This window comes from Anser cygnoides, chromosome 4, assembly GCF_040182565.1.
Source record: "Anser cygnoides isolate HZ-2024a breed goose chromosome 4, Taihu_goose_T2T_genome, whole genome shotgun sequence".
Classification (NCBI taxonomy): Eukaryota; Metazoa; Chordata; class Aves; order Anseriformes; family Anatidae; genus Anser; species Anser cygnoides.
Genome location: NC_089876.1, coordinates 30,471,018 through 30,488,376, shown reverse-complemented (window position 1 = coordinate 30,488,376; position 17,359 = coordinate 30,471,018). Strand labels below are relative to the sequence as shown.

The following is a 17,359-nucleotide window of genomic DNA, read 5'->3' as shown; positions in this document are numbered from 1 at the left end:
CAGAGCTTAAATGAGCTTCAGGGCCCCTGAGCATGGGGGTGTGTATGGAGGAGGCTGCAGATGAGGCCAGTCAAGGCTATTAAGGCCAATTAAAATCATAGAATCATTAAGGTTGGAATAGACCTCCAAGATCACTGGCACCCTCAGAGCCCCCGAGAGCAGGCAATCCATGGTGCAATGAGACCACTAATGCTAGAAAAGCTGTTTTGGCCTGCTAGTCATTGTTAGAGGGGTTTAATGAGGTTCTTGAAGGACTCAGCTGGAAATACTGAAGGAGCAAATCTTCTAAAGGAACAAAAAGCTGTAACAGTCAACAGCATTTCTTCCCTCAGCTATAGAGTAGGAAATTTCAAGTTTCAGCTTTAGAAGGGACCTCTGTGCTTTTCCTGAAGGCTTGCTTTCTTCCCCAGTCTAATAAACAGAAATAAAATTCAAACTAAATCATTTCTGAAAAGCAAGGGAAAACTACAGAGGTTTTTCTTCCAGTTCTGGCATACCAGTAAAGACCTCTCAGAATCTCTTTGCCTCCCATCTTCAAACAGCAGCCAAGCTGTAGATATATTGCTTTATTTGAATTGTATCCAGTACACACCTCTCAGTGTAAACAGTCCTTTACTCTGTGAGGATACCTGCCCAGTGCCAGATGTTGAAGGGATTTTTAATCACAAGTGCTTCCTATGGGCTTGATCTCGTGTCCTTTGTCACCAGTGGCAAAACTTCCTAGCGCTGTTTCATGGTCCAGTTGTTGGCTGCGGATGCCTTTGGTTTTGCTGAAAGCTCAGAAGTGCCACTAGTCATGAGGTTTTAGACTGAATTTATTCACATTGCCCAGTGAGAGGTGTTACCTAGAGGCAGCTTGTTAGCACTAATACCCATTGCTCACTTCTTTTTTTTCTAGGTCAATGGCTTCTACTGTTGTAGCAGAAAACAAAAAAAGCTGAAGCACGTGCCCCAAGACATGATGCAGAAAGAGATGAAGCATTTTTCCCCACATTTGGTAAGATATTTATTTTTGAGCAAGACACAACAGTACATTAACAGGACATTTTGATAACACCAAAAGTGTCGTCAATTAAATGAATGTGAAAAATGAAAAATGTAGAATGCCTGAAATATGATCCCACTTCCCCTGGAGATTTTCAATTGTATGTTTAAAAGCTTTGCAACCTATTTTAAGGGTCTGCCCCAATACAAGGACTAAATTGGTTTCTTTAGGATTGCTTTGAACCAAAGTAGAGAACGATCCGATGTCCATGTAATTTTCACAACGTGACAAAGAGGTGCTCACGTTCTATTTTATGAGAAATATCATCATTTATGATACAATATTGAAAGCAATAAGCAGCGACAAGTTACTGCACGCATAGACAAACCACCCAGGAAATAGCAAGCTGTTGAGAGTTCTCTTTTCCACACAGGTGCTCCATTGTATTGTAAAGCCTGTTCTGGAGTTTGTGCATGCAGTGTTTTTGCTGTGTCAGTTTCAGGCACATCCACCTGGTCCTGGAAGTTCAGATTATCCTTACGGGTCATAACCAGTAAGAAGCTTATGTTTACTAGAGAGACACGTCACACATCAGCCTCAGTGACTGGTGTATAATTGGGAGGATCTCGCCACATCTAAACCTCTAGCAGGTGATCCCATGCTGGCAAACCTCCTAAGGACAGCAGCACACCACTATCTCAATAATTTTGTGCTCATAGATCCAGCAGGCAAGAGCTCAGTGCTACATACAGTACTGGGACCTATCTTGTTTAATATCTTTATTGACGACCTAGATGAGGGGATTGAGTGTACCCTCAGTAAGTTTGCAGATGACACCATGTTGGGAGGTAGTGTCGATCTGCCTGAGGGTAGGGTGGCCCTTCAGAGGGATCTGGATAGGCTGGACTGCTGGGCTGAGGTTTAACAAGGCCAAGTGCCGGGTCCTGCACTTTGACCACAATAACCCCATGCAGCGCTATAGGCTTGGGGCAGAGTGGCTAGAAGACTGTGAAGAGGAAAGGGACCTGGGAATGTTGATCAATGCTCGGCTGAACATGATCCGGCAGTGTGCCCAGGTGGCCAACAAGGCCAATTGCATCCTGGCCTGTATCAGGAATAGTGTAGCCAGCAGGAGCAGGGAGGTGATCGTTCCCCCGTACTCGGCTCTGGTGAGGCCACACCTCGAGTACTGCGTTCAGTTTTGGGCCCCTCACTACATGAAGGACATTGAGACCCTGGAGTGTACCCAGAGTAGGGCAACAAAACTGGTATGGGGTCTGGAGCACAAGTCTTATGAGGAGCAGCTGAGGGAGCTGGGATTGTTTAGGCTGGAGAAGAGGAGGCTCAGGGGAGACCTCATTGCACTCTACAACTTCCTGAAGGGAGGTTGTGATGAGGAAGGGGTTGGCATCTTCTCTCAGATAACTAATGATAGGACTCAAGGAAATGGCCACAAGTTGTGCCTAGGGAGATTTAGATTAGATATCAGGATAAATTCATTCTCTCAAAGAGTGGCCAGGCATTGGAACAGCCTGCCCAGGGAGGTGGTGGAGTCACCGTCCCTCGCTGTGTTCAAGAAGCGCCTGGACAAGATGCTACGAGATATGATTTAGTAGCTTTGTGGGTAGCAGTGGTGATACAAGGATGGTTGGACTAGATGATCCTGTAGGTCCTCTCCAACCTTGTGTTTCTATACGACTGCAGCATCTGACGGGAGGATATTTAGCCTCTTAGCAGTCTAGCCACTCATTCATCTGAAAGATCAACAAAAGGATATTTACCTATTCACAACAATGGCAGAAGCAGCTTCGTGCATTTCTGACAGAAAAGCCTACAATGAACATTATTTGTTCAGGCCTCAGCATTTTTACTCCAGATTATTTGCTTTAGTAGTACTTGGCCTTGCTAGGAATATTTGGATTTCTCTTTGCAAGTGCTTCATAGACTGTAGTATCATTTAGCTTTGTACATGACCATTTATTTATTTATTTATTTTTGCCACTGAACCACGGTAGAGCTTGTAACTGAAGGTGAACATCTCATGGCCTTACTCCGCTATTATTTCTTGCCCATGAAGATCTCCTGATGTCCTTGACTATGGCCTCCTATCTGCATCAGCTCCCCCAGCCTCAAACTCAACACAGGTACCCCTTTGGTAGGGAAGTGTTAAGTATGGGTCTTCAGGTGCAGCCAGCTGGCTACCGGCGTGCTGGGGAGAGCTTATGACCCATGTATCCAAGTCTGTCCTCTCCTGCCCTCTTCTCTGGCCCAGTCACCACAGTAAAATGCAGCACAATAAGTGTAATTATAGCACTTCTTAAAGCAACCTCATTAGGAAGTCAAATTTTAGGAACCTCATTAGGTTCAAATTTTAGGACCTCATTAGGAAGTCAAGTTTTTCCCCCACAGATATTTTAGCCAGGAGCACCCTGCTCCCAGAAACCCACTCAAAGTTTTATCTCCCACCGTTTCTTTGGTCGAATAAAAACAAGGTAAGCAATTCCCAGCTCTGTCGTAGTGAGTGCAGGCCCTTACACCGCAGGAGAAACGCGTGTAGCCCTTTCCGCGGTTCCTTTACCCTCCCTGTGGGTCCAGGCAGGCCCACAGTTCCACCTTGAGGCCAAGTCAGACACAGCAGCCTTTTGTCACTGACATTCAGAGCTTGCCCTTAATGGCAAGAAGCAGTCCAACACCAAGTCCAAAATCTTAGTCTAGCCACGCACTTTTCTAGCATGTTGAGTTCATTCCACCTGACCATTATTTGTGTGCAAGATTCTGCTCTTGCCCCGGAAGCTATGGCTGTTGTGACTGTAGTTGTGCCCCACCATTATCCCCAGCTGTCATCACATTACTGTTATTAGATCCGATCCTATATCCTCAAAAGGCCACTGATGGGAGACTTAATTGATACATGCTGTAAAGTACTTACAGCATCTAACTTAGCTTCTTGAACTGGAAGTTTTTCTTTTCCTTATGGACTTCAGGTCAAAGAGCATATGCCCCCAAGTAGAGCTGTGGGACTCAGACCAGCTCTTTGATAAGAAAAGAGACTACTGGATCCTGCCTTCTGTTTCTGATATTTTATTCTTCTACATCCACCCTTTCTCCTCTCCTTTACTGAGGAATATGTGGTGGACACTGATTTCCTCCAGGAAAATATCAGAAAAAGTACCCATATCACCTGGGTCCTCTGCCTGCCCACCCACCAATTCATACTGACACCCGAGGAGGTCCCAGTCCACAGCTTTCCCAAACAGAAGCTTTGTTAACCCTTTGCCCATGTTATAGGTTTAGCCCCCAATTCACTGACTCATCTTCATTCTTTTCTGCTAATTTGCTTCATCCAGGCAAATGACTTAATGGTCTGTAATTTCCCAGACTCACAGAAGACTTAGTTTCAAACTGGGCTTCTAGCTGCCATTTTCAAGTCTGGTACCAAGATTGGTTTAAGTCAGGGTTCTGGCATCTGGGGGTTGTATCTACATATTGCATATACCAAACTTCATATTCCTTTCATCTTTTCTGTATTTGATGTTTCTTTAAATTTTGAAAGCTACTTTTAGAAAGGTCTAATAGCCTCATTAACAGTTTAATTACACAGGCTTTTAAAACATCTTCCAACACAAACAACTTATTTTTTCCTGAACTACAAAGAGCCACTAGAGCATTCTCAGCAGTGCCTTTTACTCTGATACACAGATGCTAACAGGCCTGACAACCCCTCAACCAGCAGGAGAACAATTTTATTCCAGCTTTGCCAAGTGAAATACAAGCTTCTGTCAAGAATAACTCTATCAGCCAAGTAGCATCCTTGGGGCCGCACCACCTCGTGGTGTTTTTACTCCACTGCATCTTTATTAACCAAGGGTTACAGGGCAGGTATTACTCAAAACCTCATAGGTGTTTCCCTGTGTTATTTTGTTGACAGAAATTAGATAAGATGGTTAGTATTAGTACTTATATTGGAATGGCATTTCTGTTTCTTTAGAGACCAGCACAAAGGCTCAAATGTATAATCAGGAGCTTTCATCATCTAAAGAGTGAATAAAATGAAGAAATAAGAAACAAGACCAATGTAGGAAAGTAGTTAACATATCACATTATTTTTGTTAGTATATAGCACTTAGATTAATCTTTTGAATTCAATACCCTTTTCTGAGTTAATATATCAAAGAAGGCTTGCAGTAAGATATTTTTCTGAAAATGGACTTGAATGAAAATAGAAAAAAAATCAGAAAGCAGCAGGGTAAACAACCTAAGTGAGAACTGACAGAAACTTTGAATTTCACAAGAACCTCTGACAAAAAAAGTCTTTTTTTTTTTCATCTGGCTGCTACATTGCACTTGTATTCATTTTACAAGAGAAACTTCAAGTTCAAACATTTTAATTCCAAAGATATATTTGCATGGATACTACATTCAGACCAAAAAATAAAAAATCCCTTCTGAACATGCTTTTACAGCAAATGATCAAAATTACTATTATACTGTAATGCAGAGCCCCATCAGTTTACATAAGTGTTGCAGATATGTGCACAATGACCACAGATTTAAGCTCCAGGATACAAAGAACTTGAAATTCATTGATTTGAGTGTCTTAGCTCAACCATTTTTAATTATATTTGATGCTATGCTTGTGTTTTGTGATAAGAAGACAAAAAGCACAGGTAAAGTGAAGTCCTTTAAATGAATACACCACAGATGTTATGTCCAGCATTGCAGTCCCAGTCACCCTGGAAGATGGAGCAGAGCAAGAGCAATGCATCATGCAAATCCCAGGTGCACATTTTGCTGTAGAAACCACAAGAGGCCAGTGCAAGCTCACCGTATGGGGCTGCAGGTCGCCTGCAGCACAAGCCCAGCTAACAATAGCAGACACCCTGCCTCACTGCTTCCCTGACACTGATTTGGGCTTACTACACCTCTTGGTCACCCCAGCTGCAAAGCAAGTCCCCTTGTACCTTAGCATAACAAGCCAGGCAGAACCACAGATTGTAGCCATGTTGAACCACACATCCAGTTACCAGGCAAGATTACAGTGATGATGCAGGTCTGAAAAATCCACACAGGTCAAAATCAGGTCACATAGCAATTGCCCACTTAAGTCTACAACAACATCAAAGGAAGTCAGTCTACATATCACAATCAATAGGATCTACAGCTAAATGCAAACATTACTATGACCAAGACAGAGACAAACCCTTCTATAACACAGCTCAGCAAAAAGAACAAAGGCCCCTCAATTTGATCTTAAATAGGGTCTTGGACCAAAGGTCAGGGATCAGGGGTGGGGAGATCCCAGGTAAGGCGGATCAGGGTCATGAAGGCCAATTGTTGCTGTTAGAGCCCTAATACTGAACGAGATCATACTTTTCATTTTGCAGCGTGGAGTTATGCATGTGTTTGCTGTGCAGAGTCCATTATGCTGGCAAAAAGTATATTCTGAACCAGGCAGGGCCTTGCCCATTGCTGCGGAGTGGACAAAGCAGAAGGATCCAGCCCCAGAGGAATATCACCACTAATGACATTTCAGGTAACAAAGGCAGCTGTCTGTGAACAACAGAGCGCTGTCCCTTTTCAAAAGTACTGTTGTTATTTAAGTGCAAATTGATGATGTCCTATGCCAAGGCAGTGATACCAGGCTGAACGTTCAGATGACTATTATAGAAAGGACCAGTGGTCTAGGAGTCCTCAATTTCAGGGTATTTTAGTAGATATTCCTTCATTTCTCACAAAGGTCTCTGAAATTCTGTCATTTATTGCTGTAAAGCAAAGGCATAAAAACTTAGTGCCAGCTCCTACCGCACTGCCAGACTGACTGCAACAGAAGCACACAGGGACCCAAGAGGATCTGTGCAGCTACAGGGTGCTCTGGAAGCATTCTGCTTCCCATTTACATGCCTCCGGTAATGCTGGACATTTACCGCTCAGATGCGGTTCCCATTTCTTCAATATCTTTTGCATAAAATTTCACGCCTGAAATTGCTTCCATTCCTGCACCTGTTTGAACCTGTGCTTTCTGCACAAAGCAGGGGGAGTATACCATTCAACTTACAGTCCTAAAGACACTCCCGTTTCTCTATAGCTTTTTGATTTTTCTCTCTAGCTGATTGAACTTTCTCTAGTAAGGCGCTGCCTGTGTCCCCCAGCAGCCCATGGTTTCCTGAGGTGAGAACTGCCTCCTGCAAGCGTGGTACATTTTCCTGGTGTGGAGTGCACAGTGGAAGCTGGGACAGCACAGTCCCAGAGTCTGAATTTGCATTTCCAGTGGGCAGCTTTTTCAGATTTTTCACTTGCAGGGACATGTGTACGGGCTGGAAGCAAGGGATCACCCTCAGGGCTGAGTGACAGTTCCAGATGGATCAAATTCCAGACTGGAAGACACACCCTCTGAACAACTGCGTAGGGAAGAATCTTTCCAGAATTTCAGCATTTCCTGAATGGCTATTGATTTGTTTATGTTGCTTTACACAGGAGCATAGTTCATAGTCCAAATCAGACAGTAATTTTACATGCTGCTGTGTTCCATCTGCCTCCGTTGTCATCTGGCTTTATTGTTCCAAAGCACCTCTCAACCAGGAAGATATTCACATGTCCTCAACAATGAGATCAAATTTTAGCCTTGTTAATTCCTGTGAAACTCTAGCATGGGTTGTAAACATATTAGCCATGCACTGAGAGAAGATCTAGCACTTCAGAGTTAGAAACACTATTGTGTCATCCAACACCACCGAAATGCCACCACCTCTGCTGTAGAGCTGGCACGTAACTGCCTGCCATAGCACACAGCACTCACTGTGCTCCAGGACCCTACTTAGAAGAGTTTGGGCCCTGGATAGCTGAACGAGAAGAAAAATGCGATCCATAAGGTCAAACGCTTGAAAGAATAAGAAATGACACGGTAAGTATGTAAATGTATTTATTCTTTGCAAAGGATGCTAGAATGGTTATTTGGTATTGTAATCAGAAAGCAGAATTGTGCAAGGACAGAACGACAGAAGGGATTCCTAACAAGCAGTTACGGTGTCTACGAGGTGATTTTCTGCAAGTAGAGTGAGTAAAGGTGAGGAATGTCTTAGTGTCAGAGGGAAGATTTTCTTAAAGAGAATTGAAGAGTCACAGAGGTCTCTTCAGGACACCAGACATGAGGCAGAACTTCACGGAGTCAGCCCCATCTGTTTTGCTTTGTACTCTGCCCTTCACAGTGCTCTCTGTGCTCATGTGAGATTTTAAAGAGTAAAATAATAAATAAAGGTGAGAGATGCTTATAGTTCATCTGTTTTACTGTCTGTTTAGATATCTAATGTGGTACAAAAGGTAAAAAGTTGGTTCTTTCTCCAAACACTTTTTATGGTGTACTTCAGGGATTATGAAGTCAATAGTCAGTATGAAAATGAAAGCTTTTAAGTCTCACATTTCATGTGGTAGCTTCCCAGCAGCTTGGTGTATCATTCAAGTTACTTGTGCTTAGCGGCACACAATGAAGAACTGTGCGCTGTGCAGAGACCCCAGGACGCAATGCGAAGAATGTCTGCGCTGCACAGCAGCACTGAGCAAGGGAGCGTGGGCTGCTCAGATGCAGAGGCAGGCTGCAATTGCTGTGCATTCCCTCCATGTGAGAGAGCTACTTGCCATGCTATTCCTTTTCAACCTGGACACTTTCATTGCACAAGGTGTTATTACGTATATTAGGCTATATGAAACTGCTTTCAGTGCGCTTTGCTGCAACAGCAAACTCTGTCCTCATCTGTACAGGAGAAGCTGTGGTGTGTAATGGCTCATTAAGAAAATCTGACTTGCTTCTAGAACAGGTGCTTGAACAAATGACTTAGAAGAAGTGTCAGTATGTTCTTCATACTTTTTATCGGGGTACCTGACCTGAGAAGATAATGGGGTAGCTGATCTCTTTCTGGGTGACTTGTGGTTCAATCTCCTAGATCTCCTAGTGACACTGTGTCTACTAAGAGGTTATTTTCCTTCAGTATTGATGAAGTTTCATCATTTTATGCCATCAGGAAATTTGGTCGAGTAAATTAGAGTCATGTAAAATATGGAGGAGATAACAAATACCTTTATATCACGTTTTTTAATAAAATTAATTTATAATCTCAGTAAAACATCTGCAGTTTCCCCATCTTGTTTTGTCCTAGATAACTAGTAATAGGACAAGAGGAGTGGACTCAAGTTGCGCCTGGGGAGATTTAGATTAGATATCAGGAAAAACTTTTTCTCTCAAAGAGTGGTCAGGCACAGGAATGGCCTGCCCAGGGAGGTGGTGGAGTCACCGTCCCTCATGGTGTTCAACAAGCGCCTGGACAAGGTGCTACGAGATATGATTTAGTAGCTTAGTGGGTAGTATTAGATGGTTGAACTAGATGATCTTGCAGGTCCTTTCCAACCCCATGTTTCTATGATTCTGTGATTTTCTTGAAGTTTGTAAGTTCTTATAATGCTGGGTAGCAAGGTCGTCAGTCTTTGTTCATGTTGCTTCCACTTGGTGTCCCTATGCAGAATGTCTGAAGAAAATATATTTTCTGTTGACAAGTATGAACGGAATGATGTCTAGAAATCTGGACTACTTTTTTTATCCACTAAAGTATTTACATAAATGATGACAAGGTGTTTACATGAATGCTCTCTCACCCATATCCAACCTAACATTAAACTAATTTAACATTAGGAGGTTTTTTGATTCATAAGTATGGTTCAGCTTCAATCACTATGAAGCAGCAATATTTATCTTATTTTAGTAGTATGCTGCACTATATCTTGGTAGTACAGCGTATAGTAGTGACACTCCTGAAATGCAGTTTACTTTCAAATATATCTTGCATTTTACAGAGAAAAAAAAAAACAAAACTTGCTGCTGAGCTCTTCTGTGAAATTTGCCAGAGACTTGCATGTGCTCAGGGTATTTTTAAAATGAGCAGAAAAGAGTGGACAGTCCACGTTATGACTCAGCTTCTTTAACAAAGAAGTATCTAAAGAAAAACTATTAGCATATTGGAAATGGGAGTCAGGTGCTATAGTCAGATGACCCTCAAATGATCGTTACAGAGGAGTGACCAGAGCATAAAAACATCCTATAAGGGGCATATAAGGAAGGGTTGGTATTGTTTTAAGGGTTGGGGAGTATGTAAGGTCTTGATTACAAAACTAAGGGGGTGGGTAGTGGAGGAAGGCAGACTTTGAGGGTCTTATTTTGAAAGCAGAAGACATTCATAGATAGAAAGATACTTAAGAATAAATCAGAGTAAGTAGTGTTTCATAGAAAACTCTGTAGTTGACTTTGGTATAGATCTAGAAATCTTGAGAGTAAAGAATTGAGTTTGGAAGCACTGTGAGAGTGGGCTGGGGTTTTTCTCCCAGTGGGCTGTAATGTAGTGAGAAGCTGTGTGACTGCTGCTCTTTTGTGTGGCAGGTTGTCCTCTGCCCTTAACAATATTGTTTAGCTCCAGGCAATGAGAATGTGTGTATGGCTTTATGAGACTGTGTTATCAAATGGATGACATCATGGGATATAGGATCAAGTTATGATGCATGACTAAAGATGTTTTAGTCTCTGAAGTTGGACCTGCCCTGGCTCATGAGGGCAAAGGCAGGTAGCTTTTTACTCATGCAAAGATTAGTGCCTGAAACATTCCTGCTTTCTTATCTGGGTAGAAAGCCATTGCTGTTAGTACATGTACTACCACAAACAGCAGGTCTGCTCTTCCTTCTCTGTACTATTTTTGAAATTAAGAACTTCTGGCCCTCAAAAGTCGTATAATGGTATGCAGAAGGGATTATGGCCCACAGGAGATAGCCTTGTAGTGGATATGTGTTTTGTGTATTTAGTGATTTGAGCTAATCATCTGTTTCCTAGTTTCTGCTCTGGGCCATGCTTATCAGCTGTGCCAGTGAGACATGTCCTGGCACAGGAATATTGCTGTTGGCAGTAGGGTGTGATGACAGAAGATAATATTGTTAAAAAACAGGAGGCCCTTTGCAGGGCAAGCCCACTTGTTCTGAATTCCTTGGTTTATTGCTATTACCAGTGCAATCCTCATGGTAATTTCTGTAATGTGAAGCAAAGCATTTGAACTGATACCTGTTGACTCATGTGAAACTCTGATCTTGTCATTGGAAGCTGCATCTCTGCCTTGTATTGTCTGGCTCAAGAGGTCCAAGAAGCATTTTCCCCAACTGGGATCAATGTTGGTCTGAAGTTGTCCAGGAACAGTTGTTAGCAAATGATACAGGTGATTTTCTTTTTCATTGTGAAGCAGAGAAATCTCTTGTGATCTCATGCATATCCTATTGTGTTTTCAGAACACTGTCACTGAAGTCCAGCATACCTGTATGATCTTGCCATGGCGAGCTTGTTTACTCTGATTGCATCCCGTAAAAGCAGGAAAAGAAATTTTTTTTCCCCACTGTTGGAAGTATTCTTCTAGTTTTAGCAGTTGGACAGTTAATGATCTGAGGCCAGGTTATAAGGCAGCTGGAACTCTAACCTCCAATTATTTACTAACTTAAAATGATTTACATTAATCATGAAAGGAACCAGAAAAATAACACAGCCCTAAGGACTCAAGGATCACTATATTACCTGCCTGTTTGGAAGAAAAATCATGGTTACCCTTTGATTTAAGGGCTGAAATAATATTACCAAGTTATGACATTCTTAGTTATCCAAGGCACATGAACTACAGTTACTAAGAGGGATGAGCAATGATGCTTGCTCTGCATGTGCTGACTTATTTCTCCTGAGAGGAATAGGAACATTCTTTCCTTCTTGTAATTGACTGTAAACTAACCATTGCTTTGTGGTCCTAAAGACATCTTTTTCCTATGTAACACTTATTCCCAGTCTGCACTGATGAGTCTCCACAAAGTAGTTAGCACTTAATTGCATGTAATGAGATCAGAAGTGGGACACGGGTACAAGTAGCTAAGTGTGAGAATAAAAAGTAGACACAAGCCTGAGACATGTTCACCAATCCAATATGAAAATCAATCCATCTGGTTTAAGTGGAAGTGAGGACTATAGCCCTTTATTACAACATTTTCTATTATGGCTTTAGTATATTACAGACATTTTTTGCATGAACATAAGTAATTACTGCATAGGGTTTTCAAAACTTACTTGTAAATGTTAACATATCTATTACAATTTCATAGAATGGCTGGGGTTGAAAAGGGCCTTAAAGATCATCTGGTTTCAACCCCCCTGCTCATTTATATGAATCCTTTTTATTAAAAAGAAAACACTGCCACCAAACACTTTAAATATTGGTTATCAGGATGAACACCAAACCGGTAACCTCACATTGCTCAGTTGTAAGCTGCTGACCTGGCCCTCAGTTCTCAAAATACGTGGTTACCTCTTGGCACTGGCCAGCTTCATGATGTCAGTGTCCAGCAGGGTGGCCTAGTTGTCAGCTACAGATCAATTTGACTTCATCTTGTTTTAGGAATTTGAAAGGAGGCTGTGCTTTCTCTGTGCTCTAATCTGGCACTGTCAGGGAGAGTGCTCAGGTGTCTCAAGCTGTTGACAGGAAAAAAAAAAATCACACTTCTGGATTTAAACAAGTTGAAGTTGTACAGGTTTGTGCTCAATCATTGAGGAAAAGCTGGAGCAGCTCTAGAAGTGGAGCTTGATGTGAAGTGCCAAGCTCACTGCAACATGGAGCTGCTTTGCTGTTGTGAATTGAGCAAAAATCCCTGTATGTTCACCCATTCGTGTGTTTTGAGAAACTTCTTTGTATTATACAAACCAATAAAATCCTTATTTAAACATTTTTTTCTGGGTGTAGGGCTAGAAGCTCTACAGCATAGACTATAATCCCAAATATCAAGTCCATTTTGTTGCATGTATAGCTGTGAGTCTAGCTCTTGAGAGGAGTACACCAGAGGATATGAGCAGAGATCAAATATTAATGGGTCTGTTCTGCCTGTCTCTAACACGAAGTAACTCGATGTTACTCACGGTATAGTAGGACTGGTATGAAGGCAAATTCAGGTTCAGTATTTGTCATGCTCTTCTCTCTGTGGCCCAGTGATATTCAGTTTTAGGCTTGATCCTTTGAATAAATTGCTTGCTAAAAATGGATGGGCAAACAGTGGGAGTTTCAAAGGTCTGTGTTCTTCTCTTTTCTTTTCTTTTCTGTTTTTTTTTTTTTTTTTTTACAGCTCAAACATCTGTTTATATGATTAGCTGCTTAGCAATTAAGATGAGTAGCGGTGCTTTCTCTCCTATAGACTCAACTCTTGCCCAGTGAATAATGTAAGGTATCTTAAGCAAGAAATTGAGTTTATAGCTGAGTGTGATTAAGTGATCAAGCTATGTTGACACAATTTTTATCATGTTATAAACCCATCTACTTAGACATCACCTGATTGTATGCTTTTGTTACTCCACTAAACACTAGAGACTTAAGCACATCCAGAGAAGGAACGACCACTTTATCCAATGGATTAGAAAACTGACATGACAAGAGTTTAAAGCATGACAGTGCTTTCAGCACAGGATGTTTCAGGGTGAACTCTGTCAGCAAATAATTACTAAGAGTCAGCAGGTTGCCTCTCATTATAAAGTTAGTGATTAAAGCGTTAACCGGAGCCTCCCCGTAGGTGTAACCATGACTCAGGGAGCGCTCCTGTCAGAGGCTGGGAGGAAGGAAAGTGAGTAGGTAAATGCTCCCGACATGCATCGAGGTGCGGGGAGTGTCCTGGGTTGCCAGCACTCTCAGTTTGTTGAGCAAAATAGTAATTACCAGCTCTGTGTGTTCCATAAGGTAGCAGAGGCGGCTGTCAGCTAGTGCAGTGCTGTCATGCCTCTCCCAGGGCTCAGCGCAAGGTACGTGAAACCCCTCTGCTTCTCTTCTGCTCACACGCGCAGGTAAGTGAAACGCGAGGCTGGAGCTGTTCTGCTCGCTGTGTAACCTGCAGCGTCAGTAGAAAGCAAGGTCCTTCGCAGTCATCCAGAACTAGAGTCAAATTCCTTTCAGGTAATTAGGGTGCCGGAGGGAAGGAGAAATGTTCAGTCAGTCAGAAATTCTCATAAAAAGTTCCGAAATCTCAAGGCATGAGTCACTTGTGATAAAATAGGCGGATAATAGGCAGTGCTGCTGCTTGCTGCGTACGTGGGCACGAGCCTTCGCCGCCCGTCGCTCAGTCGCCAGAGGGACTGTAAAGGTTACAGCGGTCACCTTGTCTGCTCTTTATAGTGAGTAGAAGCTACCTTTCCTAAGTGACCTGGAATAGCAAGTAACTTCATAGTAACGGGTGCTTCATGTTTGAAATCCGTTTGGTGCAAGCCCAGCTGTGTAATCATTGCTGGTGCAAAGGGAGGGAGCCTGTGTTATCTTTCCCTCTGAATGCTGAGGGGCCGCGTTCCCCGATAAACAACAACTGACTTTGGGTTTCGGTAATCCAAGCCAGTTTTGAGCGTGCCTGAGCAGAGGGGTTGCACTGTTTTGTGTGTTCGAGTAGTGCAGGGTTCTGTGCTGTAACAGTACATTTTTTTAATTGAAGTGTAAAGAAGTCTGGAATATTAAAAAAAACTTCAGCTGGGAAAAATGCAAGTGTTGGGAATAAGTTATTTTTGATTAGACCTTTGCTTTGGGGTAAAGCCATGTAATTTCAGGAAAAAAACAACTCAAAAGCATAAAGGCTCGTAGAATTAGAGTTGTGGCTAGGTAAAGACCTTATTCTGCTGACACTGAATGTGTTACGTACATGAATAAGCCCTAAACTCATATTTTTTTAGAAATAATGGTTCAAAAATATGCTAAGTAACAGGCACCACTGAGTGTAGAAGGTGACTTAGGTATTTGTATGTGCCGTCATGCCTGCAGTGCAAAGCTTGTGCCATACAAAATGCTATATGTATATTTGGCTGATAGCTAAGTAAATAGAAAGCTGAGCCTTGTGGTTTCTATATGAGAAAGTGATAGTGCTCACACCGTCCTGATATCCTGTATTCTTGGAATGGCTTTGGGAAGCACAGGGTCAAAAGATGTAGAAATCTTCAGATGTTTTTGTGGGTTTACTTTTTCTTAACACTGGCAGGAGCACTGTATAGCACACTGATGGCTCTGCAGTCCCCATCTTAATATATAGATGTGCCAAAAAGCACATCCAGGCAGAAGCATCCAGCCTCTTCCGTAGGCTGTTACATACAAATTCAAATGCTGCTTTGCTGCTCCTCCTTGGCTTAGCTCTGGGAGTTGGGTGGCCCTCGCCTACCAGCCCTCCTGCTGCAGCCATCTCCTTTTATCCTTGTGTAAAAATCTGCGTGGATGCTTGCTGTTACGTTTGCTTTGTCACTGAACCACTGTCCTGTCCCTGTGCTGTCCCCTGAAGCAAAAGACTTTAAAATCACTGCATTTAATAACACGAAACAAGACCTGTCATCTTACCTTCCACTAACAGTTGGACTTTTTCTTGGGAAGAAACATTTCAAGTGAGACAAATCTTATACTAAAGGAAAATCCCATACTTTTGTTAGATTTGTCGTGTACCCTGATGTGGCTGTTGATCCTCTCACAGCTTTGGGATTGTGCAGCAGTCTGATTTTCCTTATTTACCTAGATTTCTCTGATAGTGGCAATCTTTGATGTCTCATTTTGCATCTTCCTCACCTCTCACTCCTGTTTTCCCTTTGTTTCTTCCATTTCCTTCCAGTCGTATTTTAGGTTTCATTCTTCCTCCACATGTGGAATTTCTTCTTAGTTAAGTCTCAGGCCATGAGGTTGGCCCAGACAGGGTCTGACAACAAGGCCTTGCCTATCTGAGGGGATCTTGTGGTTCTAGTCCAATTTAACATAATGTGGAGACCTGTTTGATATGAAGCAAGTCAGGAGATATGGTTGGATAGATGGCCATGGTCTTACACTGCTGGAAGGGCTGGAAAATCAGCAATTTTTGATTATTTCATATTGAAGGGAACAATGGGAAAAAAAATCCCCCTCATCTCTTCAGTTTGCTTCCTCAAATAGCTGCAGGGAAGTGACATGTAAGAAAAACAACAAAATACCAGGTGGTGACAGAAAATGTGACAGCCCTGTGGATTTAGGAAGTGCAAGTGTAAATATGCTGTCAGCTGCAGAGCCATGTACTGTGCTGGGGAAGTCGCTGCATGCTCTCAAGCCACAGGTTTCCGGGATCATTACAAATCAGGGCCGTAGGATGTTTTAATGACATTTATTTGCTTAAATGGTGTTAATACCTTGCATAAAACACCAAGTGAATAAACATAGCTCGCGGACACATGCTGATCCTTTGGGGAACTCCTTCTCTGTGACAGGAGCGTGTCACAGGTAACTCCGAGGGCAATGCATGAATTCATTCAGCTGCCAGGGAAGCCCCCTGGCTTTTTGGGCAGGGCTGTCCCTTCAATCCTGCTGCTGCCAAGGAGCCAGCACCAGGGGTGAGCTCCTGGTTTGGAGTCTCCGCGTCATTCAACTTCGCGTCATTCAACAAAACACGCTGGTGGGAAGGGCACGTGGGGGGGAAGCGTGTTAGCTCTAGGGTGTGCGGGTAGAAATGTGTTGGACCATCCTGATGAGCAGCAGTGGTCAGAAGAGTGAGGAAGGTGGAACGAGTGTTTGCTGGGCTTCTGCACCTGCTATTGGGAAGAGGCCTGGTTTTGTCCACAGCGATTGTCCAGTGAGGGAAGGAAAAGGGGGAGGCGTTGGTGAGGGGCCATTGCCATCACCAAATCCACTTTGGTTTCATTGTCAGTGCTTCAGTGGCAACCAGCAGACTTAAGGTATGCTCAATGATTCCTAAGGCAAATTTAGTTAAGAACCTGGCACTACTGAGCAGAATAGGTAGTTCAGCAATAATCTCCTTTTTGTGTAAAGATCATTCCTCTCAGTCCATAGAGATAAGCTTTTTCCTTCATATGAATCATTTTATGGTCAAATTTCTACAGAGGAGTATGCAGCTCTGAGCAGTGGAGCTCGCTGGAGTCACTGCTCTGGCCACTAGCCACCTGGCTACCTGCTCTTCTTCACAAGTTGCTTCCTGACAGATGGCAGGACGCTCGAGCCTATATCCAGTTATTCAGGTGCCAATGTACACAAACTCCTCTGCATCTTTTAAAACCGTTTTGAAATGAGGTTGGCATGGGCAGTTGATTCAGCTAGAGGTATTAGTAAATCGTGTAAAAGCAGATTTCAAGGTGTGGCCAGTGGTTACTGCACTCACTTGAGAGGCCAAGAAACAACATTATTAGTCTGGGGTGCAGCAATCTTTTCTGTATATACAAACTCATCTCTGGACAAAAGTCCTTGGGCCCACTCGGTAGTCAGATGAATTTCACCTTTACGTGGATGTTACCCAAAGCGCAGTGGGTTTATGGGGACCGTCGCACTGTTTTCAATG

At 42.8% G+C, this 17,359-nt stretch overlaps 1 protein-coding gene across 8 annotated transcripts in view; it reads left to right on the top strand.

Moving 5' to 3' along the window:
• RASSF6 (Ras association domain family member 6) overlaps positions 1-17,359 on the top strand; it is a 74,091-nt gene that overhangs the window by 40,852 nt on the left and 15,880 nt on the right. Inside the window, exons 2-3 of one of the 8 annotated variants that reach the window (XM_013190603.3) lie at positions 899-997; positions 6,370-6,518. The gene's annotated coding sequence lies outside the window, so the exon portion shown is untranslated. The other 7 variants (XM_048074472.2, XM_066995946.1, XM_013190609.3 and 4 more) reach the window with 7 other exon arrangements.